Below are 24475 nucleotides of genomic sequence, written 5' to 3'. Positions count from 1 at the left end.
GTTGTGACAAGAGAATTAACCAAAAGTAGATCTGTTCAAACTCAAAAATGATATTCATCCTAAGTTAGAAGCAGTACATAGCATGGAAAGGCCTCCTAGGTTGACCAGCAAAGTGAAAACACAACATTTTTTTTTTTCAAAAACAATCATGGTAATTTCATAGTCACAAAGTGGATGAGGGATAAAAGCAGAAACTTAAGCTCTGCATGCTAGCTACTTGGGGAAAAGTAGGTTACCTTGTCTGCCATAATCACAGGTTTTACTCTGTTGCTACCTGATATATTCAAGCATACCTAATAGGGATAAAATAATAGCAGATGACCTCCTGTGGAATTCTGTGCACAGAAAATGGAGGATGAATCAGCCTCAATTGAATTGTGTTTCTCTCTCCCACAGATAAATATTGCATATTAAATCAGTTTCAGTGTACTTGCATTGCCTTCTGTTTAGTTTAATATATGCAGTGTCAAGTTATTTCAAACTGAGTACCGTTTGACTCTATATACACAGTTTGTCTAAGGTAAAAATTGGAAACAGTTAAAACCAAGTATAACAAAATTCTTTTCCCACTCCCACAGTTTTTCAGGGAATAGTGAGAAAAATCTATGAGCTGGAACATCAACTTAACTGGTATTTCTAATACTATTTAGTGGCATGAAAAACTCCTACCTTTCAATGTCTAAAAGAATTAAATAGACTGTTTCTTTCACAGACTTCTGCAAACTAAGACTTTTCTTTAGTCACTCTCAGGCAATTGGAATAAATCAAGTTAGTTTATGTTTTCCAAGGAGACCTTTTTATAAGATTACAATATTCCTGAAAACATTGTCATCTACACATCTTGTTAGAGACATACTTTTGGGGCAGAACTGTTTTCCCTATCTCTGAAGTGTATGTGTGTGCACGTGCGGGTAATATATGCACAGTGTCGTTTATAAGCAGGTAAGGAATGCTGGATATAAAATTCTTGAACAGAGGCATAGCAGAAATGTAATATTACCTGCTCTGCTGTCTTTTCTCCAGCAGACAATTCTACCAGCACCTAAACGAAAGATGTGGGACAGGCAGGGAAAATAATTTGTGATAACTGATATAGAGAACTACGCCGTAGATTCAGTCCACTTGTATTACTTAAGACACTGGATGTGCTGCTTTAGCAAAGGCCCAGGTTGTCCAGGTACAGTGGCTCATGCCTGTAATCCTAGCATTTTGGGAGACTGAGGTGGGAGGATCACTTGAGCCCAGGAGTTCAAGACAAGGCTGGGCAACATAGCAAGACTCCATCACTCCAAAAAATATTTCTTTAATTAGCCAGGCATGGTGGTGTGTGCCTGTAATCCCAGCTATTTGAGGGGCTGAGGTGGGAGGATCACTTGAGCCTGAGGGGTCCAGGCCATTATGAGCCATGATCACACCACTGCACTCCAGTCTGGACAACGAAGTGAGATCCTGTCTCAAAAAACAAACAAACAAACAAGCCAGAGTAACAGTTATTTAAAGAAAATAGACAATTATTTATCTCTAATGTAAATCATGGTTAATATGGAGACTCTGACATGAGTCTGTCTATGATGCTAGTGCCTTCTGTTTTGTTGTAAAACATTCCTCTTGGGATGACCTGACTTCAGAGTTTAAGATGACTCACCACCATGTGTACACTCTACCCAATGGGGAAGGGGAAAGGGGAAAAGAGAAAAAGCATGTATAACTTGGTCATATTTTTCTTTAAGCACACAACCTTGAAGGTTAACAAATTTTTTAAAGTTACATTTAACATCACACTAGTCAGAAATTAGTCACATGCCCCATCTGGGTTCAAAGATGATGGGAAATGTAGTCTTCATTCCAAGCAACCTTGACCCTGGCCAAACTTAATGTTGGATGATTACAGATACTAGAGGATGGTTAGCACTTTGACATTTTACTGTAAGTTGAATAGTGACATTTATAGTAATTAGTCTTAGCAGCCTAATAAAAATGCCTATGTCATAGTTCCCTGTTCTCCTCATTCTCTTAAGACATATATACCTGATAAGGAATGATATGACATAGCTTTCTAGAAAATCACTTCTGAAAATATATGTCCTTTGATTAAATCCTGGTTCTGCTGCTTTCTTGCTATTCTTCTGTATCTCAGTTTCCTCATCTGTTAAATGGAAATGAACTTCATTAGGTTACTATAAATATTTATTATGTTTTTGGATGCACTCACTTGGAAGAGTATTTGGTACATAAGATCTTAATAAAGTTAGCCCAGAGAATTATGTGGCTGCTTTTCCTCTGGAATAATGAATTTCAAAATAAAGTATTTATTAGTCTTTCATATTTTTTTCTTTCGATGCCTATTTATAGACTTGTATTTTATTTTCTTGAAACCTACATTGTTCAGTGATATCTAATGTAAAACTAAATCAAGCCTCTATAAGTTTATTTTTTTTAAGATGGAGGCTTTATTACAACTTCTAACAAAAGATGTGTGTGTGTGTGTTTTTTTAATTTTATATCCACTTTTATAAGCGATGGCTTCATTAATTGGCTAAATAGGTTTATCAGTTGGCCAATTCTTATTTTCAAAATGTCTAAAAATAATGTTACATTTTAAAACTCTGTGTATTATTAAAAAGCAAAAACAGACTGTTTTAGACAAGTAGAAACTAATAACTATTTAATCTTTCACTCCAAGCATACAGCAATAATAGAGATTTGTGAGTGCCTACCAGAGCAAAACACAGCTTGAGGAATACAGCTGAGAATGTTGAAGGCATTCTGATGAAAAACAGTCGGATAAAATGTAAGAAATTATGTGGAGAATAAATTATAAGCAAGCATTAAACACAACAAAACCATGGCAAGTAGCTGATGTTCTGCGTAAGTACGGGGTTAGGCAGTAGTAACAGAGTGTGCAGTTCGTGCTTGAGCATGTAGATGTACTAATATCAAAGGGAAAACACATTGCTGCCTCTCATGATGGATCAACAGTGAATGGATTTTATGTCTTAAGACAGAAGACACAGAGGGGAAAAAAAACAAACACTGGTAGAGAGCAAAGAGAAGAAGGAAAGGAAAAGAGAATAAAATAGTAAAGGAATCAAGTTTGATATAAAAATTTTGGATCTGAACGAGGAAAACAGGACTAGCAACAGCAATGAGAGAGAGAGAGAGAGAGAGAGAAGAGAGCAGAGAGAGACAGAGAGGATGTCAAGAAGAAAAACAAAAATAGAAACTCTCACTCTCAAAATCCAGGCCTGAAAAGAGAGGCTAAGAGCAAGGCAGATCACATACACCAATGACCCAGTCTCTCCAGATCAGCCTTCTACTGTCATTCCAGTAGTGAACAGGTCTTCCTGAAGTTTCTTCCAGTATGTCTTCACAACCTGAGGCCTATAGCATTTCACAGACCTGACGCCACGCTTCCTTCTTCATATATACATCAGCACTTCGGTGACCACTGCTGCTTAAGAAACCAGTGGACCTGAAATCATAACACTACACATATATTTCTTTGGCCATAGGCAGGTAGATCTCAGTGGAAGCTAGAAATAGTTATTTCAAAGACAACAGTGTCTATAGTCTAGAACTACCCTGGTATTTAAAATTTGGAACCGTATCGTCTAGTATGTTAGCCACCAGCCACATTTGGCTATTGAACACTAGTACAAATTGAGATGTGCTGGTAAGTCCAAAACACACAGAAAATTTAGAAGACTTAGTACCAACAGTATGTAAAATACTTCATAAACATTTTAAAATTGATATGTTATGATAATGTTATTTGTTAAGACTTTGTTATATATAATAAAAAATACTTCTTTTTTACCTTTTTCTGTGTGAGTACTAGAAAAATTGAAATTACATATGTGGTTCAAATTGCATTTCTGTTGGACTAAGCTCATCTAGAACTTACCCCACTATATGACAAAATAATTTGGCTTTCTGATAATTCACAAAATAGGCTCCATTCTGAGCGGAGATGATAAGCCTTATAATTATAGAGCATAATCTGGTGCATGGCCCCAATCTTCAAGGTCAAATGATTTTCCTGGCCATCTATAACACCTGTGTCTCTCTTTTACCTGAGGTCTTTAGAATATATGCAGTCCAATTTTATTAAGCCAATTAAACTGATCACTACTTTTTATACCTCTAAAATCACATTTATATATTCTTTCTTAGTACTAATGAAGAATATAAAAGGCAGAAAGAAAATTATTATTTATGCTATATGCATTGAAAGTCAGGATAAAATAATGTTATATTCATTGAAAAATTATGGTAGCTGACATGTGTATTAAAATGGAGGCTAGAAACTAATGCATCAATTCAACATTAAGTATCTGGGAAGTCAGTACTTGACAGCCATATCACTCAGTAGCAGGAAAGCTATACAGTTATAGGTCAAGACTTGCATTTCATCAATTATAAGTTGCATAGTTTTTTCCACATTTTAACATTTTTAAAGTCAAGATGCATCTATGATTGATGAAATCTTATAATTTCTGTCCACCAAATAGCATTAAACAACAAAGATAGTACTTTGTTGAGGATTTTTGCGTCTATGTTCATCAAGGCTATTGGCCTGAAGTTGCCTTTTTTTGTTGTGCCTCTGCCAGGTTTTGGTATGATGCTGACCTCATAGAATGAGTAGGGGAGGAAACTCTCCTTCTCAATTATTTAAAATAGTTTCAGTAGAAATGGTACTAGCTCTTCTTTATACATCTTGTAGAATTCAGCTGTGAATGCATCTGGTCCTGGACTTCTTTTGGTTGGTAGGTTTTCTATTACCAATTTAATTCAGAACTTGTTATTGGTCTGTTCAGGAATTTAATTTCTTCCTAGTTCAGTCTTGGGAGATTGTATATGTCCAGGAATTTATCAGTTTCCTCTAGATTTTCTAGTTTGAATGCATAGAGGAGTTTATAGTCATCTCTGATAGTTTTTTGTATTTCTGTGGGATCAGTAGTAACATCTCTTTTATCATTTTTAATTGTGTTTATTTGTAACTTCTGTATTTTTTAATTAGTCTAGCTAGTGGTCTATGTATGTTATTAATTTTCCAAAGAACCAACTCTTGGGTTCATTGATTTTTGTATAGTTTTTCATGTCTCAATTTCATTCATTTCAGCTCTGATTTTGGTTATTGCTTGTCTTCTGCTAAGTTTGAGGTTGGTTTGTTCTTGTTTCCCTAGTTCTTCTAGCTGTGATGTTAGTATGTTAATTTGAGATCTTTCCAACTCTTTGATGTAGGCATTTAGTGCTATAAACTTTCCTCTTAACACTGCCTTAGCTGTGTCCAGAGATTCTAGTACTTTGTGTCTTTGTTTTCATTAGTTCTAAAGAATTTCTTGATTTTTTCCTTAATTTCATTATTTACCCAAAAGTCATTCAAGAGCAGGTTATTTAATTGTCATGTAATTGTACAGTTTTGAGTGATCTTCTCAGTATTGATTTATATTTTTATTGCACAGTGGTCCAAGAGTGTGGTTGGTATAATTTGAGAGTTTTTTGAATTTGCCAAGTATTGTTTTATGTCTGATTATATGGTTAATTTTAGAGTATTTGCCATGTAGTGATGAGAAGAATGTTTATTCTATTGTTTGGGGATGGAGAGTTCTGTAGATGTCTATTAGGTACATTTGATCAGGTGTTGAGTTCAGATCCTGAATATCTTTGTTAATTTTCTGCCTTGATGATCTGTCTACTACTGTCAGTGGGGTGTTGAAGTCTCCCACTATATTGTGTGAGAATTTATAAGTCTCTTTGTAGGTCTCTAAGAATTTGCTTTATGAATCTTGGTACTACTGTGTTGGGTACATGTATGATTAGGGCAGTGAGGTCTTCTTGTTGAATTGAACCCTGTATCATTATATAATGCCCTTCTTTGTATTTTTTTAAAAAATTGTTGGTTTGAAGTCTGTTTGTCTGAAGTTAGGACTGCAACAACCTCTTCTTTTATCTGTTTTTCATGTGCTTGACTGATTTATCTCCATTTCCTTATTTTGAGCCTATGGAGTGTAAATTAGTTCAGCCATTGGGAAAAGCAACACAGTGATTCCTCAGATAACTTAATATAGGATTACCATTCTACCAATTAATGTCATTATTGAGTATATACCCAAAAAATATAAATCATTCTACCATAGAGACACATGTACTACTATGTTCATTGCGTAACTATTTACAATAGCAAAGATGTGGAATTAACCTAAACGACCATCAATAGTAGACTTGGATAAAGAAAATGTACATATTCACCATGCAATACTATGCAGCCATAAAAAAGAATGAGATCATGTCCTTTACAGCAACATGGATGGAGCTGGAGGCCGTTATCTAAGGAAACTAACACAGGAACAGAAAACCAAATACTACATGTTCTCACTTGTAAGTGGAAGCTAAATAATGGGAACACACATGGACACATAGAGGAGAATAACAGACACTGGGGCCTATTAAAGGATGGAGGTTGGGAGGAAGGAGAGGATCAGGAAAAATATCTACAGTGTACTATGCTTATTACGTGTGTGATGAAATAATCTGTAAATCAAACTCCCAAGACACACAGTTTACCTATATAACAAATCCACACATGTACCCCTAAACCCACAATAAAAGTTTTAAAAAATTAAAAATAAATACATGACAAATGTATCACTGCTTGAACATGAGCAGATGTCATTGTTCTTTGTGACATTATAATACAACTGACAGATCAAGATTTCCATCAACAAACTATTTGAGAACTACCTAAGAAAGGAATATGAGTTGTTTATATTTTAAAAAATCTTACATAGACACACACTAGTAAGACAAATGGAGTATGAGTAACAAACCTTGTAGAATCAGTGTCCATCTCATAGAAGAAAGTTCTGGAGACACAGCAGAGTAATATTTGAAGAAAATTATGTATCTTTAACTCTGTTGGTAGTTCAATAGAGAATATATTTTGGGGAAAAAAACACACAGACATTAGTAAAACCGAGAGGAACAGTGATTCAGTCTCTTCATATAAAAAACTTTAAAAATACCTAAACCAATTTATTTCACTTATGTTTTTCATTCAGTTATTCACTATGGTGATGTATGCTTAAAAATAAACTCTCTCCATATATATATATATAAGTCTGACAGAACTCTTTCAAAGTATAAAATTAAAATTTTAAATTTTAGTAATGAATTAAAACAGTTTAATTTGCAGCATTTTCTTTTTTGAGTTTGTAAAAAATTATACTTTTGATTTGCACCATCTTAAATGTAATGAACTAGAGAAACAAAACGGTAAAATTTAAAAAGTAGCCCATTCAGTGGGCTACTTTATTCAGTGATAAAATATCCAGGACCTTACTGAGTTCACTAACTTTTACCATTTATGCTTTTAGGTCATTTTATAGCTATCAAGAAAATATCAAAATATTAAATATTATGCCTATACTTTGTCTACTTATTTGATTGTATTTAGATAAAATATACTGATCCCCCAACATAAGAAATAATAGTATTAGAGAATTTGTCCTGCCTGTTGTAATTCCTTCCAAATTAGCCTCCAAATTTTTGTTTCTGTTCATTAGTTTGTCTTTCACCTGACTATATATATATATATAAAGCTCATCCTTGATGTGTTAATTATAGAGAGTATTTATTGAAACTCTATACATGGTTCATGTCTCCTAGTGTCTCCTGATTTATGTTGAATATACTGTTCTTTTACATTATTCAAGTTTATAATATTCACATGCTTCAACTACAATTCAGTCTATTTTTTTAGGTATGTTGATTGAACAAACTAAAAAGCAATATACAAGATTCACAATACCATGCTTAAGTAACTACTTTTTACTTCAAGTTCAAATTATATAATTGAACTCATAAAGAAAAAAACAAAATTATATCAGTAAGTGTATGTTTCTTGATTGCTTAAAAGTTGCACTACATTTTTTTTTGCATAGATGGAATAGGCTTTTTGAACAGCTTTTATTTTAGTTAGAGTTTTAGATTACTTTTTCACCTTATTTATAGAAAATATTTGATTTGTAGTCATCATAAAATTATAAATTTCCTTGAACTGTAATACAGCACACTTTTGGCAATATTTTTTTCAGACCTCTTATTTTCTGCCACCTTTTAACATTCTGCATTTAAAAAACTTCTACTCCTGGGTTTGGTTTAATGTTGCTTTCATTCCAGAACTTCCTCCCCTTTTTGTTGTTTGCCTTTTAAGGTTTTTTTTTTTTTTTTCCGATATATGTATATCATCAAGTAATTTTTTCTTTAGGCATAGTCTGTGAAAGGTAGATTTTCTGAGTTTTTGTTTGTGTGTGTCTGAAATTGTCTTTTTTTTTTTACCTTAAACCTAATTTGGTTTTTCCAAAGAGTATGACTGGTTTACTTAATACTCTTTCCCAGCTCCAGGTTTCCTTGTCAGCCTCTAATATAAAACCTTAGGAGAGTGAAATTCAGTCTCAGTACTCAATTCTCAGCTTCCTGACAGCTATGAATGGCTAAGAAACACAGTCGCATCTGGTGAACCTAAGTGAAATTCTGCTAACAGAAGGACATGTCAAGAAAAAAAAAATGTCTCCTGAACACATGCAAATTTAAAAAAAGAACTCAGCTGATGTCATGTAAGCTGCCCTATGCAACCCCCTTAATCTCTTGCACATTAACTCTTCAGGATCAGTTAAAGCCATCATGTGACCACGAGGCAACAAGAATGAGGACAGAAGCCAGTATAAATGAGCAAAGACTGAAACAAACAAACAGAAAACTGCTGGAAGCGGTGGCTGACGCCTGTAATCACAGCACTTCGGGAGGCCGAGGCAGGCGGATCCCTAGGTCAGGAGTTTGAGACCAGCCTGACCAGCATGGTGAAATCTAAAATTTAGTCTCTACTGAAAATACAAAAATTAGCTGAGCATGGTGGTGCACGCCTGTAATCACAGCTACTCAGGTGGCTGAGGCAGGAGAATCGCTTGAACCTGGGAGACAGAGGTTGCAGAGAGCTGAGATCACGCCACTACACTCCAGCCTGGGCGACAGAGAGAGACTCCATCTCAAAAGAAAAAAAAAAAAGAAAAAAGAAAGGAATTAAACAGTAAGCCCGCATCTCTTTTAACACTACTCAGATGCTAAACTTCTATTTGCAAGTGGCCAAGCAGCAAATGTGCTATCTAACTCTGACATAGCTGCTAGAGATTGGCTTGCCACACTCTCATGGATTTGGTCAGTAAAATGACAATGAGCCCAAATGGGTTCGGGCAGTTTATAACTTACACAGACAACATAAGCAAGATCAGTGTCATGTTGGCTTCGTACATCCCACAGGATGACTCTGAACCAGAGGGGCCAGATGACAGATGAGACCAAGAAGTTAGTAAGGGAGGTTTTTAGCTAAATGATGGATATGACGGAATGTTCCTTATCTGACTAGAAACAGGAAGGTATATGTAAAACATCTGTGTACAGCTCCTGGGAAGACTGCTCAGAACGCCATATTCCAGGAAGCAACACAGGGTGTTCTGCCAAGAGATGGGGAAGCCTGTGGCTTAGCTGTGCCTATATGGCAGATGTGAAGACATGCATGATTGCTAAGGAGGCGCCATTTTCCAGCAGGTACATACTATGTGATAATAGTAAAACTTTGTACATGTAAGCTTATCTTAGCCTGGTTGCCTTTTATTTATTGCTAAACTCTCCCTCTGATTTTCATGAGTATAACATTTTAGACTCAAAAGCATGATCCCTCTCAACTGTGAAGCTACTGCTCAATTGTCTTCCTAAATTCTTTGTGACCAAAGCTTCCTGATGACAATTTAACTCTCGTTCCATTTAGATAATGTGTGTTTTCTTTAAGAAAGATTTTAAGATCTTTCTCTGTGGATGGTCCTCTGAAATCCCTTTATGTTGTTGGATTTTTTTCATTCAAACTGATTGGCACTGAGCTGCCCTTTCAATTCAAACAACTCTATTTTAATTTTGCTTTTGAAAAGTTCTTCATGAATTTCTTTAATAATTTCCTCGCTTAATTCTGTCCAAAAATTTTATTGGATTCTTTAAAGTCATCGTAAAAACAATTAACTGTATCTCTTAATTTTCTTTCACTTTTTCATCTAATTTTTTTTCTTATATTCTGGAATATATACATGAGTCTATCTTGCAAATAGCTAATTCAATCATCATATTCTTAATTGATTTTAAGTTTTAATTTTAGAAATCATAATTTTAATTTACTCATATTACTCCTGTTCAATTCTTGATTTTTGAATATATTTTAGAATATCTCTAAGATCAGTAATTATAATTTTAAAATATATATTTCTTTGAGTAAATGTTCTGTTTACTCACCTTAGGCTTTTTCTTTTTTGCTATTAGCTGTCTTCACATGTCTTATAACTCATTGTTTATTTTTGAAATTTAGGTATAGTCTTAGTTGTGTGAACCCAAATATCTTAGACAGGTCTCAGTTAATTTAGAAAGTTTGTTTTGCCAAGGTTGAGGACACGTGACCGTGATACAGCCTCAGGAAGTCCTGAGACCTGTGCCCAGGGTGGTCAGGGCACAGCTTGGTTTTATACATTTTAGAGAGTCATGAGACATCAATCAATATATGTAAGATGTACATTGGCTCTGTCCAGAAAGGCGGGACAACTTGAAACAGGGAGGGGGCTTCCAGGTCACAGGTAAGTGAGAGATAAACAGTTGCATTCTTTTGATTTTCTGATTAGCCTTTCCAAAGGAGGCAATTAGATGCGTATTCATCTCAATGAGCAGAGGAATGACTTTGAATAGAATGGGAGACAGGTTTGCTCTAAGCAGTTCTCAGTTTGACTTCTCCCTTTAGGTTAATGATTTGGGGGCCCCAAGATTTACTTTCCTTTCACTTTCGCAATGCATTATTTTGTTGAATTTTCATTGTACTTTCTGGATGAATATGTACTAAACTGTAGGTTCAGTGCAAATGGAGAGAGCTTATTAACAGATAGGCTTCCTTTTGGGTTGTGAATTGGAAATAAGTAAACATGATTTTGATCCACATAATTATTTCCTAAGTAATGATAATGTTTCTTCTGGTAGAGTATTTTAATAGTTTTTATACCTTATAAAGTTATATACATCTATATTCTTTTGGATATTGGAAGTGTAGAGTCACCCAAGCTATGTTCTGCCTTTCTCTTCTCCAACATTAAAGATATGGACTTTTCCACTCTTTTCAGAAAGTTCTAGTCTATGTAACCTCCTGTATTCTAGTAAAAACTGGCTTACATAGCAGGTTTGTTTTTTTTTTTAAAGAATACTGTAACATATATGTTTTAATATCTTTTTGAATCTTTTAATGTGACCTAGTGAAATGGAAGAGTTCCCTAATTCCCCTTGCATGTATGCCTGTTCTGTCACCCGGCTGCTCAAACCTCTTGCAGGAGGGGAAGCATGCAGATGGGCAGGTGCAGAGGCTGGGGCAAGCGCTCTGGGCTCCAGCCCCGTGGTAGTGTCTGGGGTGGGTGCCTGCAACCCCAGTGTTACAAAGGGTTTTTTTTGTTTGTTTGTTTGTTTTTGAGTTTTTGTGTGTGTGTGTGTGAGAAGGTGTCTCACTCTGTCACCCAGGCTGGAGTGCAGTGGCGTGATCTCGGCCCACTGCAACCTCTGCCTCTCTGGTTCAAGCAATTCTCCTGTGCCAGCCTCCCGAGTAGCTGGGATTGCACACCACCATGCCCAGCTAATTTCTGTATTTTTAGTAGAGACGGGGTTTCACCATGTTGGCCAGGCTGCTCTCGAACTCCTGACCTTGTGATCCATCTGCCTCGGCCTCCCAAAGTGCTGGGATTGCAGGAGTGAGCCACAAAACTCTTTCAGCTTTGCCGTCTGCAGATGGCTTGAGTGTTAATCAGCTCAATGGACTCTCTGCCTTTTCACAAGGGCAGAGGGCCAGGGTGATAGCTTTCTGTATCCGAGCTCTTGTCCAGTGTCTTGGAAAAATCAGGTCACACATGGACTCCAAGGATGAATGGCAGGTTTTATTGAGTGGTGGAGGTGGCTTTCAGCAGGATGGATGGGGAGGTGGAGGAAGGGGATGAAGTGGCAGGGTGATCCTCCCCTGGATTCTGGCTGCCCAGTGGCTGGACTCCTCTCTGACTGCCCCCAACTGAACTCCTTTTGGCATTCAGATGTTCCTCCTCTTCTCCCTTTCTCTGCCACATCATTCTGCCGTCCTTCTGCTGGTCTGCGGGCTTGCTGGTCTGCTTCTGGAGTCTGGGGTTCGGGATTCATATGGGTGCAGGATAGGGGGTGTGGTGGGCCAAAAGACAACTTTTGGAGCATGCACACAGAAATGCCTGTTTTCATTTAAGACAGCAGGTATCCAGGCTTGAGGGTGAGGCTTTGCCAGGGAACTGCCCTCTTCTACCCAGTATTTCCGTCTCCTGTCCATATCACTAGGAGGAAGAGAAGGCAAAGACTAAGGAAAGGCTAAGTCTGTCACCTTGAAAAGTAATCCTTATTCCCTTTAAAAATAAGAAAACTGAGGCTTAGAATGCATGGAGAATTTAAGTAAGTTATTGACTCAAGTCCCTTTTTGCACATTAGTACTCTATATTGTTCCTTTCATATGGGCATATATATTAAATGAATAGACATAGACATTTAATGCTTAACATAAGTAATAGTGGTTACTTAAGTAACCATTAAATTAAGTAAACTGTAATAAAAGTAAAATCTGTGATGTTATACACAAGCAATCACATAATTAATGGCATTTGAGTAACTTTTCCAAAAATACTAGGAAGACAGTATATGTGTATCTGTTTATATGTTGTTGAGGCAGTAATAAAACAAGCCTACAAGCTAAGGAATTTTATTTGCAGAAAATGACGGATTTATAAAATGTGTCTATTATCTTATCATAATACTTGGCTGGCAACAACATAAATTGCATACTGATTAATCCAATAATTAAACTTTAAGAATTGAATTTATGGATACATTTTCTTGTGAATAAAGACATATAAACAAAAATATTTCCTGTTAAAACATTTATAATAGCAAATTACTGTAAAAGACCTAAATGTCCATCATTACAAATCAGTTTAAATAAAGTATGTCATCCAGTCTGGGTAACATTTTTATTTTATTCTACCAAAAGAGAGAAAAAAAAAAAAATAGCCAGTCATGGTGGCTTGCGCCTGTCGACTTAGCCACTCAGAAGGCTGAAGCAGGAGGATCCCCTGAGCCTGGGAGATTGAGGCTGCAGTGAGCTATGATTACACACTGTGCTCTAGCCTGGGCAACAGGGTGAGACCTTGTCTCTCTCAATAATAATAGTAAAGTATGCTATATTAATGTACTGTCATATTATGCAGTAATTCAGAATAATAGAATTATGTGTGCTTATATGGAAAGATCTTCAAGATACACATCGAGAGAAAAAAAATCAAGGCCCACAACTGGGCATACGGTTACTTAATTTCTATAAGATATTTTAGGTACATATGCATATATGTTCAGAGACAATATTTTGAAAAGTAACTGTTAATAGTAGTTCTCTCTGGGAACAGAAGTAGGAGACCGATCATAATCTAAGGTCTAGTTCTCAGAGAGATCAAAGGCTAAGGTGCAGTGATAGTCAAAAAACAAAAACAGATAGTACCATTGCTAATTATAAAAACAAAATACTGAGTACTTTCTATGTGAAAATTCATATTGAAAGCTATATATATACATATATAATTTACTTTACTTCTAATTTGGATATATAGGTATTATTATCCCCTTTTACAGATGAGGTAAACGAAAATGAAAGAGATTGAGTTGTTTGCAAAAGATGATGCAATTGCAGTTGTTTTGTTTTGGTTTCGTGTGTAGCACTTAATACCATGCTAAACTAGTAGAGAGGGCTTTAGTGAGTGAGGATAAACAGAGATTTGATCCAACTATGGAATAAAATATTCTAATGTGTTGCATGGAAAAGCAATAATGCAAGCAATAATCTCTAATGTTGCTTGGGAAATATACCAAAATATTGTTTGATGTTTATCTAAAATACAAATTGTAGTAAACAATTTTCTATTATTATCTGAAATTCAAATTAAATAGATGGTTGATTGGTTGGTTTGCTAAATTTGACAATATTAATATTAGGTTAAACACAAGCACACACACTACATACACTTAGAAGTGTGGTCTAGAGAGGAAAAAGAATACCATTGTGTTTCCAATGGTAATTGGGATCATACCCAATTAAAAAAAAATACTACGAAACAAATGGAATGGACTAAGCAGGTGTGAGTGTTCACTTCTGTGGTGTGTCAGCTCTAAGAAGCTTTCAAAAGCTTGAGCTTTGGGAGAAGTTGAAGCAGGAAGGGGTTTGAGTGAAGAGAAGAAGAGAAAAATCAAGGGATCCAACGGCAATACTCAAAACTTTTAGTTCAGCAGTAGGAAGTAAAAGTGCTCCACAAGTAGGTTTTTGGATTAGAAATGTATGTGAAAGAAAACACTCCATTTCTCTGACTTTTTTTTTATTTTTGAAGATCCTTTTTATCAAGGGAGAGGTAATAATATGTACTCAAACATATATTAAAAAAAAAAACAAGGGAAATAGAGAACAGTAGGAATCAGTGATGTTGAACACGATAAATAAGAAAACATTTGTCTCCCAGAAAAGTAAAACAAAAACATGAACCCACTAGATATTTCCTGAGAAGGGAGAAAGGGCTGGGACAATTTTTTTTTCTAGTTATAAATAACCAATCTAATCCTCTTGAATTTGTGACATCTAGTCCCAGAAAATCAAATTCTGTTAATCTTTCATTCCAAGTATAGGTATATAGATATATAGATATATATAGGTGTATATATAGATATATATAGGTGTATATATAGATATATAGATATATATAGGTGTATATATAGATATATAGATATATATAGGTGTATATATAGATATATAGATATATATAGGTGTATATATAGATATATAGATATATATAGGTGTATATATAGATATATAGATATATATAGGTGTATATATAGATATATAGATATATATAGGTGTATATATAGATATAGATATAGATATATATACCCAAACCTGGTTGGAATGAAAGAGTAACAGAATTACACACATATATGTATATATGTGTGTGTGATCACGTGTTTCTGTGTGTGGGAGTGGGGGAGGGCATGCCCAAACATGAACATACATGTGCACACATTTGTATGCAAGCACATGCATGCTTTAGGTTGGGTAAACATTAATCCTACATATAATTAAACTGTATACACATATACACAGTACGTATGGTCAAGCCTTATAAACCCTGTATTAGGGTTTTAAAGAAAGAAATTTATATACAAAACTATGTTACCTTAAACCACAGCATTCCTTCCTCTTCTAAACAACATTTAAAAACGAGGATATATGAAACATCTTCAGAAGAATGACCCTTTGTTTTGCAGAGAAAGAAAATCTTCAGGGTTACCAACCTTGTGCAAAATATCACAGAGTCTGTGAAATAAGAAAGTCAATATGTATTAGACAAAGAGAAGAGACCAGTGTATAGAGTGAACAGGAAACCAGCGATGAGAAAAGCAGCAGGGGGTTACCTGTTGAGCCCTGTGACCTTTCCCTATTCTGATTACACTGAAGATCCTGTAAATCACACACACAAAAAATGTTTCTTTAATTCTTTAGTTTTCTATATACAGGTAATGATTTTTCTCTCCACTATTTTGTTTTCAACTTTAGTAATTTTCCCCATTGAAGTTATTATACTTGTAAATTCAACTCAGTGTAACTTAAATAGGAGAAAATAATAAGTATCTTGAAGTTTTCCCTAACACTATTTATAAAACTTTCCAAAAATGGATAGTATCCTTCCGCTATCAAGTAATACTATATGCACCAAGGGAAATGAAACAGATCTTAGAGTGAGCCCTGCAGCCTATTAAACATTTAATAAGTAATAAGGATCCATCAAAATGTGGACTATTTTTTACATATTACAACTGCAGACAGTCGTTCTCCAATTTGAGTTATAGAAGTGAGGAGGAAAGCCTTTGTGACAGAAGAATCAAATATAAAGTGACTAGAAATAGCTGATTGATTGTATTGTTCATTTTGTAATACAAACTTTCAAGGACTGAGTCATGAATACAGACAATTTTGTGCCATTATCAATGTACATGTGTCTCTGGCTTAATATCTCAAAATATTGAGATCCTATTTCTTTTCCAATGTCATCATAACTATTTTGATACATTCATTAGTCAAATCCCTGGATTGCAATTTGTCTTGTCTTGTGATATCAGGGAGTAACACCAATATGGGACACATTCAATATAATTTAGTAATTCAGCATGCCTTTCATATTCTGATTGTCAAGACTGGCTAATTTTACAAAGTCAAAGTAGTACATTTCAGTGGTAGCAGGCTTAGAGTGTCTACTTCATGGAGAGCATGTCACCTGTTTCTTCATTCCCCTTCCAAATCTAGCCTATTCTCATAGCCTTCTGTGAATAAGGCACATTTGTCACCATCCTCTACTGTTCAGATCAAGTGACCCTGGCATATTGCGATAGGTAGGCTGAATTCTAAAATGTACCCAAGTTTCCTGCCTCTGTTCTGCATACCCTGTATAATCCCTTCTCCTTGGGTGTTATAGAACCTATAAATACGATGGGATATCACTGCCATGATTATGTTATATTATGTGGCAAATATAAAGGGGCTACAAACTAATAACTGTGTGTTTTTGTAAATCACTAAGTAGGTGGTAATTTGTTATACAGCAATGACAAACTAATACAAGTGACTTATAGGCCAACATCATTATAATATGAATTGAAGTTAGCTGATATTGTCTTCAAGAATCAGAAACACTGAATTCAGAATTACATTAATATCAGGTCCTAAACTAGTGTTGAACACACAGTACATACTCGATAAGAGTTGTATATGTGACTGACTACATTGTTTTTCTTTTTTTGAAATTTTTGTTTTGAGACAGAGTCTCGCTCTGTCCCGCAGGCTGGTGTGCAGTGGCGCGATCTCGCCTCACTGCAAGCTCCACCTCCCGGGTTCACGCCATTCTCCTGCCTCAGCCTCCCGAGTAGCTGGGACTGCAGGCGCCCGCCACCACGCCCGGCTAATTTTTTGTATTTTAATAGAGACGGGGTTTCACCGTGTTGCCGAGGCTGGTCGCGAACTCCTGAGCTCAGGCAATCCGTCCGCCTCAACCTCCCAATACATTGTTAACTTATAATAAATAGTTACCACTGCAGATTACAATTCACTTTGAAATAGATCTATTTTTAAAAATGATAAAATATTGTTAGGATTATTATTAAAATACACATTTTAGAAGGGAGAAACAAAATCCACAGACAGGTTAAGGAAATTGAAGGCAGAACATTCACATAAGCATCCCTCTTGCAGGTTAATAAAAAGAAAGTGGAAAATGCAGAATTTTGAGATTTTAAAGCATTTATAACCTCGTTATTGCCTCCTGTCTTTATAGCTTTATATATATTAAAATAATACAATTAAATTTGTATTGTAAATGTAATTTATTTTACAAATAGTTGTCACACACTTAAAAAAGCAGTATTACAGGTATTTTTTTGTCCTTTTAAACAGTTTAATTACTTGTTAAGTAGGGCATTTAAGTTTTTTTTTAATAAGTTGTTGATCATGCCTCAGTATTCTTCTATCTACCTTGAAGAAAAGAGTATAGAAACTAAGGTCCATCTAACATGATGATAAAAGCATGACTCTAATTTATCCATCATTTTTAGAATTTCAAAAGCAATCAAAATCACTCTGGCATATTAAGCAAAGGAATGGGTGATTTTTTTTTGAAAAATCTTTACCTTTTTGAAAGTAGTACAAAATGCATCTTTTCATTAAGTATTGGAAAGAAAGCCATTTGGCAAATAGCTCTTTCAGATTGGCTCATTGAAATAAATTTCTCCTTGAGAATAAAAAAGAAAAATCATCATTTTTATACTACTTAAAATATTAAAATAACCTCTCAAAAACATATTTTTTTAACCTTTAAATAGATTGTGACTTGACAACATATTTCCAAAATTTACTTTTCATTTTTCAAATTTGCACAAACATTTTTGGGCTTAGTAATTACTTTTAATATTTCCAAAAGGATTTACTTCAGTTGTTTGCCCAGAATAACTCCAATGGATCTTGAATAGGACTTCCTGACAGGTACACTTAGATATAAAACATCCTGCAAAATGATTGACAGATTCTCATACACACACTAGAGCTAGAAAAAGTAGATGTCATTTTCTGGGGCTGCAAAGAGAGATGAGTTTAAAACACCTAGTACTAAATTTAACTAGTAAATTTCTTTATAGTCATATAAAATTAATGGTAGATATATTCATTTATAAATCTTCATCTTCATTGTATTCTATCTAGAGGAAAAAATAAAATTAAGCTTTCGCTATTAATGGATGTTTATTTTTTATCACCATATCTTGGGAGAACATGTGGAAAATTTTCACTTTTACAGGCATTTGGATTTGTCTCTTTTTAGTAACTCTGTTCAAAACATAAAATTTTTGAAAAAAATAAGAAAAAAGAAATCCTTGCTTATTTGCTGTATTTTTACAATTTACACTAATCTTAAATCCTAATAGTGTTTATCTCATACACAAATGTAACAAAATGACTCATCCACTCTTACTGATATTAAATTCGCACAAGATGCCGTTACATGAGTTTTCACACAAAACAGAAGCCATTATTCCTTCTGTGATGAACAGATCTTCAAACACAAGGGAGTCGCAATTTTTATCTGTCTATAGTTTCCTATAAAGTAACATAATGGGAATGTAAAATCAATCATATCAATAAACAGAAGGAGGGAAATAAAGACACATATGCAAAGTAGAAAGTTTCAATTTTCAGAAAAGGTTTGGAGTTAAACAGATGATAAAGAAACTGTGTACCTTCTATGCCTCCAGGCAAAAGAAAAGCTATGTGTATTCAGTGCGCCTTGAAAATAGTGCATTTGACTGTGCATCTAGAGTGACAATATAGAATTTCAACGTTTTATACATGACATTAACAAGTATAAGTGATTGTGATTCTATACACGTAGACATACATGAATAATTAGGAAGACAGCAATAAAACAATACTTGTAACATTTTGGTAGGTGGCGTTTTAAATGTGAAAACTCCACCACTTAGATGAAGATTTTCCATGAATAAGATTCTAGAAACTAAAAAAAAAAGTCTATTTTTACTCTAGCAAGCACAAACATACTGTAAAGAAGCTGCAAATGGATAATGTGGAGAGGGTAATGAGACTTAAGTATAAAACTAAGATCAATTATATAAAAACTGAGAAATTTTCTACAACAATTAGCAGATCATTTTTACTTGACAAAATGTTACTTTTCCCCCAAGAAAATGTCTTTTTCTCAGAGAGAAATTCAATTAGAGGCTTAGCATTCCCACTGTCTAAGTAGCAGTCATATATACCTTGTCTCTGTCACAGTGCTTGATATTATCTGTAAGTGAGTGACAGAAAAGTCCAGGACTAACAAAGGCTCACTCTGTTCCTGTCAGGAAGCTCCAGTGTATCTTTCTTATTAGAAGTACCCAGGAGTTTTCTCTGCAGAAGTAGGGTCCTAGAGTAGGTAACAGCTTTATCTTGTTTTTAACCATTTGTATTCCTGAATCGAAACAGATATCTCCCTTTATCATGGAAATATATGCCCCCTTTAGACCCCAAACCAGCAATTTAATTTACACCGAGGAGACACAAAACATAATGGCTCTCTTTCCCCACCCTCTTCTCTCTTAAGTTATCCAGAGGGCAATTCTCAAAGTAAAGAAAAAATTAATTATGATGCCAAATTTCAGTCTCAAGGAAACTTCTGTGTTTTGTTTTGCAGAGGGAAGACTTGGGAAAGTGTAAATAATTTTAGTTTCTGGACAAAAGGAGAAAAAAATGGTCTTTGTTCAAAGAAGTTCAAGTTTAAACTTGCTTGTCATCAGCCATCATAAATGTATTACTTCTTGGAATCAAATAATTGCCATTATAACAATAATGGAATTATAAGGTTAAATAAGATTACAAGAAAAATAAAAAACATTCAGTCTGTATCAGTTGTTAACTTATTATTAATTCTAACATTGTGATCAGGGATTACTATTGTATGAAAAAAATGTAGCGCAGAATATAAAGAACAAGAAATATCCAAGGGCAAAAATAGCTGATTCAGTCGTTAATGTGGATAATCAAGGAATGTCAACAAAGTTGAAGTTTTGGCAGAAAAATAGAAAGACTTAAAGTGAGTGTCAGGTTGTTCAAATACTAACCTTTGATTCTGTGATTAGGAATGAGAATTAGGTCACAGTTCCTGTGGCAGGGAGGGGGGAAAAAACACTTCTTGGCTTTGCCCTGAAAAGGTGATTATTTAATCAAGAATGACATTGGATTTATTTGCTTTTTGTGGTACATTAAGAGCTTACATTGAGATTAGATGGCATATCATTTCTTTTGGAGACAGACTGAAAAAGAAATGGGAATTATTTTCTTAAAAAGGACTGACAGAAAACCCTATACGTGTTGACAAAGCCATATTATTTTATTCAGTAATTTATTTGATCAGATTTAGTAAACAAAAAGCAACATTGTATTGAGTCTTTCTTATCCCAAGAACTCTTTACCCACTTGCTCTTAGTTTTGTTTTTCTGTTGTTCGTATGAAATTCCAATTTACATTTATTTGACAGCATTGTGCATTATTGCAAAATACCACACATACACTTACACGCACACACACACACACACAAACACACACAAACACACTTTCTCTTTCACACACACCTATGCTCAGAAATAGTCTCTCTTGAAGGAGCTGAATTCTTTCTCCTCATTCTATTTTATGAAGAATAACACTACGAGGAACTGATAAAGACAGCAAGGATGGCCATAATATTTCCCTCAGCTTGACTAAACATTAGATAAGCTTCTTCCTGAGCCTAGGTCCTGATCTCCATTTTTAAGGGCATTTAATGTTAGAAAACTTGGAATTGAAAATTCATTTTCCCCTTTGAGATGTAAGTCAAAAAAACAAAAAAGCCTCTCACAGGATTTACAACCCAGGGATGTCTTTCTCAAAGACCTGGGAGCCATCCCTTTGAAATATATTCATCACGGAAGAAAGAGGCTGGGCGCGGTGGCTCAAGCCTGTAATCCCAGCACTTTGGGAGGCCGAGGCAGGCGGATCACGAGGCCAGGAGATCAAGACCATCCTGGCTAACACAGTGAAACCCGACTCTACTAAAAATACAAAAACGAAATTAGCCGGGCGTGGTGGCGGGCGCCTGTAGTCCCAGCTACTCGGGAGGCTGAGGCAGGAGAACGGCGTGAACCCGGGAGGCGGAGCTTATAGTGAGCCAAGATGGCGCCACTGCACTCCAGCCTGGGCGACAGAGCGAGACTCCTCTCAAAAAAAAAAAAAACAAAGAAAATAAAGAAAGAAAGCGCTCCCATCTCCCAGTTTCTGTGGGCGAGTAGAAGCTTAACGTCAGTAAGTGGCCTTGCTTTAAGTTGTAAAATTACCTCCCCTCACGAAGGTAAGAGAAAGCCTGCTTTTTCTTTAGGTAAGGCCAATTAGCAAAAATAGTTGTCCTAAAATTCCTCCTCCATTTCCGCTCTTAAAACCTTTCCCACATTTGTTTTGGTGGGGTTTTCTGTCTCTCTCCCCTATTGCAATGGGAAAATAAAGAATAAAGCCTGCCTAATTTAGGCTAGGCCGATGTTTGCTTTGACAGAGCCAAATTTATGATGTTATGGATTTTTCTTTGTGTGATGTGGGATGATATTGCAATTTTTTGTTCAAATTTTCAGTCCGTAACCTCTTTCTGAGAATATCTTTCAATCATACCTAGGTATTTTCTTGGCCTTTATCCCTTTTTGAGTTTATTCTCCTATGTGGACCAAGATTAGGACGTGAAAGTAGAACAGGAGTTTTTAAACTTCTTTGTTCTGTAAACCCTTTCAAGAGTTTGGAGCAGCCTGTAAACCTCTTAGAATATTCCATTTAAATCAATAAAATAAAATACGCAGGATTAAAAAGGAAGCCAGTTATATTAAAATATACTTATCAAAATAATTTTTAAATTATGGTATTTATTTGTTTCTTTAACATATTAAATAATAAGATATAGTTGCTGGTTTAATATCAACCATGACATCAAAATGATATTTTGGGATATCTATGACAACTGGAAAAAATATGTAATATCTATTTGTAAATATAGACAGATTTGCTGATACAGCTGTGGGTTTTTTTGTGCATAGTCGTAATTGAAGGAAGTGTTAAATTTCACCTGGTGATAAGTGAAAAAATATGTTGTTTTTTTTTTCTATTCAAGTAAAAGTATGGCATGGCCTAGAATAAAAAGAGTAGAAGAGTGCTTTGATTCTAAACCAGGACTACAAAAGAAAACTTATGTCCATAATGGTACATTCTAGCTTTTCATCATTAATGACTTTGTGTAGGAGATTGTAGCCAAATCCCTATAGAAATAAAATATAAATGCTCTTCATATATCTTCCTTATAAACTCAAAGCAGTGCTAGGATGGAAATTCAAGAGGTTGGAATTCCAGCATGATTTCATCACATCTTTATTTTTACTAACCTCTAACTGCATACATAAAATGTACTTACTCATCTGACTATGCTAAGTTCAAAAGCCATAGGGACAAGCTGTTCCCTTTCAGTGGTATTTTTTGTAGTGTGAGATAGGAAAGAGCCCCGAGACAAAATAATTTTTTAGTAATGGTAGTGATGCTAGAGAGATTATTCACTTACGAAGTGTTCTGTAACCTCTTGAATATATGAACTTACACAAAAACTCCTCTCCTGTAAAAAGCTGAGTTTGTTTATATATTGAAATGACATTACACATTTCTCTCAATTGCAATTCCCATATTGTATAGATTTCTTACAACCATAATTTTGAATAGACTTTGAGATGAAAAGATAAACAGAAATACAGTTGATAAAGTGGGTAGCTATGAAAAAAGTATTGCATTTTACAGACATTTCTAACTGACTGATTATACTCTACAATTTATGTTTTGTCCTGATATTTAGGAGCTGTCAACCTAATTGAAAGCAATGTAGCTAGGAATTTAAAACAAAAAAGAACACGAGAACAAAATCAGGGTAGAAGTACTAAATCCTGAATAGAGACTTAATCAATACTATAATTGGGTGGGGGAATGATAATGATAATTAATATTACACTAAATACATTTAAATTCTATGTAAACTTTTATTACTATAAACCGGAATATGTTTTTTCTCTGTACTGTTTAGTGCTTCCTGGATAATTCGTTCGTTTTATAATCATAACCAAAATTTTAAAAAAATTCCTTTAAACATTTCTAAAACGTGTAATGTAAGGTGATAATTTAATCCATGTTTACATTTATTATACAAAGCAAGTAAGCATACCTCATGCCTTCCCAGAAGGTAATGCCTGTGATTATTTTCTGAAAATGGAGTCATTTGGAAAAATAAGATCATCAAGGTAGGCCACAGACCATTGTTACATATTAAGACCATGGAAAATAAAAGGATTTGGCCAGCAGATTTGACCAGTTTGCTACCTCTCCTTGATTTGCACAAAGTACATTCGAGTAAGAAAGGAAAACTGAGGTGACAGTGTGGCTCCACAGCCAGCTCCTTGACCAAGAACACTTCAGTCTTTGTGTGGAGAGATGAAGGAACACTATAAGCATGTTGATTGGATAGCCTCTCAGATTATCTCCTGATCTAACTCCATTCAATCAAATGCCAGAGTCTGAGAGAAAGAGAGGTTATTATAAAGAACAAGGCAAATCAAAGCTGCATCACTGTTCTTTGTGTAGATAAGATCCAGCTCCACATTGTGACTTCAGTGCAACAATAGAAACTAAATAAAGGGGAAATATTTCAGGTGCATAATATTTGCATACAACCTATGCACATCCTCCCATATACTTTAAATTATCTTTAGATTTCTTATAATATCCTAATACAATAAATCCATGCCAATTAATCCACCACTTAATTTGCATGGATTTAATGTAGTAATAAGTGCATTGCAAATTGAAGTTCTGCTTTTAGAACTTTGTGGAATTTATTTTTTTCCAAATGTTTTTTATCCATGGTTGGTTGAATTAGCAGATATGGAACCACAGATATAGAGGGCAGACTGTATATACTTGTCTAACTTCTTCTAATATATTATGAACTTTCTGAAAGTTATAATAATATTTATAAAATATTATAATATTTATATTTATAAAATTTGACCAAATGCAAAATAATTTCAATTGCATTATTTCATTTGACTTAGAAAAAATTGATGAAGCAGGTATTATTGCTATCCCCATTTATATGGTGATAACTTGAGACTCAAAGTGATAAAAATGACTTATTCCATTCTATATTTTATTAAA

The 24475-nt window shown here is 34.8% G+C and overlaps 1 long non-coding RNA gene across 1 annotated transcript; it reads right to left on the bottom strand.

Annotated features, from left to right (window-relative positions):
* Nucleotides 1–11984: 11984 nt before the first annotated feature.
* Nucleotides 11985–20419, bottom strand: LOC129011510 (uncharacterized). Its single transcript, XR_008493343.2, has 3 exons — nucleotides 20335–20419; nucleotides 17854–17954; nucleotides 11985–12422 (listed from the first exon to the last, which is right to left on the bottom strand). It is a non-coding gene; the product is annotated as an uncharacterized LOC129011510 (long non-coding RNA).
* Nucleotides 20420–24475: the final 4056 nt, after the last annotated feature.

This window comes from Pongo pygmaeus, chromosome 14 (genome assembly GCF_028885625.2).
Source record: "Pongo pygmaeus isolate AG05252 chromosome 14, NHGRI_mPonPyg2-v2.0_pri, whole genome shotgun sequence".
NCBI lineage: Eukaryota > Metazoa > Chordata > Mammalia > Primates > Hominidae > Pongo > Pongo pygmaeus.
This window is presented reverse-complemented; position numbering and strand designations above follow the sequence as displayed.